At 48.7% G+C, this 2,543-nt stretch overlaps 1 pseudogene; it reads left to right on the top strand.

Moving 5' to 3' along the window:
* Positions 1-313: 313 nt before the first annotated feature.
* Positions 314-863, top strand: LOC101660248 (annotated as a pseudogene).
* Positions 864-2,543: the final 1,680 nt, after the last annotated feature.

Raw genomic sequence — 2,543 nt, 5'->3', positions numbered from 1 at the left:
TCCCTTCAACACCTCGTGTTCGCACAGGCTCGTGTGCTTCTTCTCTGTGGACTTTGTTGTTTCTGAGCTAGATGGCCGCTTGTTTGCCTTCAAGCCTTTAAGACCCCAGATGCTATATCTTTTGATAGCCGGGCAGTTTTTAACTGTTACAAAATAAATGGAGGAGAAGCAGAGGCGGCTGGAGGCAACTGAGAAACTTGCCTCCTGAAAGCAAAAGGACGAGAATGCTTCAGGAAGGAAGGAAGGTGTGATCAAATGCTTCCCGGGGGCTGAGAGGCCAGTGAAGATGAGCAGCCTGAGCTGACCTGCCACAATGGCTCACTACCCACTGGACCCAGAAAACCCCACAAAATCCTGCAAATCAAAAGGGTTGAATCTCCGCGTCTACTTTAAGAACACCCGTGAAACTTCCCAGGACATCTAGGGTATGCATATCCAGAAAGCCACCAAATATTTGAAAGAAGTCACTTTGCAGAAGCGGTGTGTGCCCTTCCGACATTACAGTGGCAGAGTTGGTAGGTGTGCTCAGGCCAAACTGGGGTTGGACCCAGGGTTGGTGGCCCTTAAAGAGAGCTGAATGGTTACTGCACATGCTTACTCACGCCGAGAGTCATGCTGAACTGAAGGGTTTAGCTGTGGATTCTCTGGTCACTGAGCACATCCAGGGGAACAAAGCCCCCAAGATGCATCGCTGGACTTACAGAGATCGTGGTTGGATCAATCCATACCTGAGCTCCCTCTGCCACATTGAAATGATCCTTATTGAAAAGGAACAAACTGTTCCTAAACCAGAAGAGGTTGCACAGAGGAAAAATATCTCCCAGGAGAAGCTGAAGAAGCACAAACTTACAGCTGGGGAGTAAATTTAAGCTTAAAATAAAAGTTAGAATATCTGTGTCTGCAGGATTTGTCTGGAGGTCACTGGTGACCGTAAAGAAAGCTGGTTAGGTGGAGTGATAAAATGGAATCATTGCGACCCCCTGTGGATTTATGAGACTGTAACTGTTTACTGGAGTAGAAAGCCCAGTTTTTCTCCAGAGGAGCTGCTGGTGGTTTCAAACTGCTGACCATGAGGACCACAGCCCAACACGTAACCACTATTCCACCAGGGATCCCTTTGGTGTAGTCAACAGGATGGCAAAAGATTGAGATGTCCGTCATATCTCGTTCAACTCAAAACATCTCCAAGTTGTCCCACTTGGAAAGTATCCCTTGCTCAGCTCCCTCCCAGTCCTTTCCTCTCCAACCTGATTATTGTGCCCCAGATTGTCTAGCTCTGAAGCTTCCTGGTGATGTCCACAAGCTGCTCCGCCAGCTCCTGACCAACTTCGGGGAGACTTCTGTGTTGCTGCTTTTAAAAGCGCAAAGAATGCATAACGCCGGACCAGCTCCCAGCACTAAAGAAAGGACACCAACCAATAAGGGGCCCTGGTGGTCTTGGGCTGGGCTGCTAACTGCAAGGTCAGCAGTTTGAAAACACCAACCACTCAGCAGGGGAAAAAGGACGCGTGCTGCTCCCCTAAAGAGTTTCAGTCTTGGAAACCCACAGGAGCAGTTCCACCCTGTCCGATTCATAATGAGTGCAGCAAAGAGCTTGGAGGGTGTTTTTAAATTACAAAGCTCAGATGTTCCCCGAAATAGTGTTTGGGAACCATAACGGGACTATTTTAGAGGGAGGTGATGGACCACGGCCATCACTGCTCCTAAATTTCCAGGACACGATCTTAAATAGCCTGGGTCCTGGGACCCCAAGTGGTACCCTTCTCCCAGCACCTAAGCTAACTCAAACTCCATTTTTAAAACAAGTGCGTTCCTTTTTCCATCACAAAGGACTTGTCCTGAATCTGAAGAGCACAGGGAGAGAGAGGATGATGCTTTTGGACCCCATCCTTGGTGCTTCCAGCCAGACAACCCGCGTCACTTCGGAAAAGCCAGTGTGGAGTGTATTCGGTCACCAAGAGCTAAATTTGCAGAGTGTGAAGGACCCACAGGATAATCCCATGCTTACAATGAATATAAACGGGGGAACCCTTGGTTGTACAGTGCGCCCTCAGCTCCGCTTAAAAAGACCGCTGGAGTGTAAAATGCGAAATTAATAATATATAGTTGATCAGGGATTGAAGACCATGTGAGGCTGGGGGATGGAGGGGAAAAAGAGGAGCTGATATTAAAGGGCTCAAGGAGAAAGAAATGTTTTGAAAATGGTGATGGCAACCTATGTACAAGTCTGCTTGATACAATGGATGGATGTATGGATTGATTCTTTACAGCTATAAGAGCCCCCAATAAAACGATTAATTAAAAGCGAAAAATAACAAAATAAAACAAAAAGGCTGCGGGAGGTTGAAAAGAAGTGGCAACAGGCCACCGTGCGGAGCGGCTAGGGGAGCCCTGACTTTCCAAACCTTCGCGGAAGATTCTATTTCTAGAACATACAAAGGATGGGGGAGCCCAACCCCGGACACAGGCGGGAGGCAGGAGGAGGTAGGGGCAGGCTGCGCCCGCAGGTTGGCGAGAACCGGAGAGCGGGGAGCCGAGCGGGC

Source organism: Echinops telfairi, unplaced genomic scaffold (genome assembly GCF_000313985.2).
Source record: "Echinops telfairi isolate 266 unplaced genomic scaffold, ASM31398v2 ScPeMD7_7458;HRSCAF=8496, whole genome shotgun sequence".
In the NCBI taxonomy this organism is placed as follows: domain Eukaryota; kingdom Metazoa; phylum Chordata; class Mammalia; order Afrosoricida; family Tenrecidae; genus Echinops; species Echinops telfairi.
This window is presented reverse-complemented; position numbering and strand designations above follow the sequence as displayed.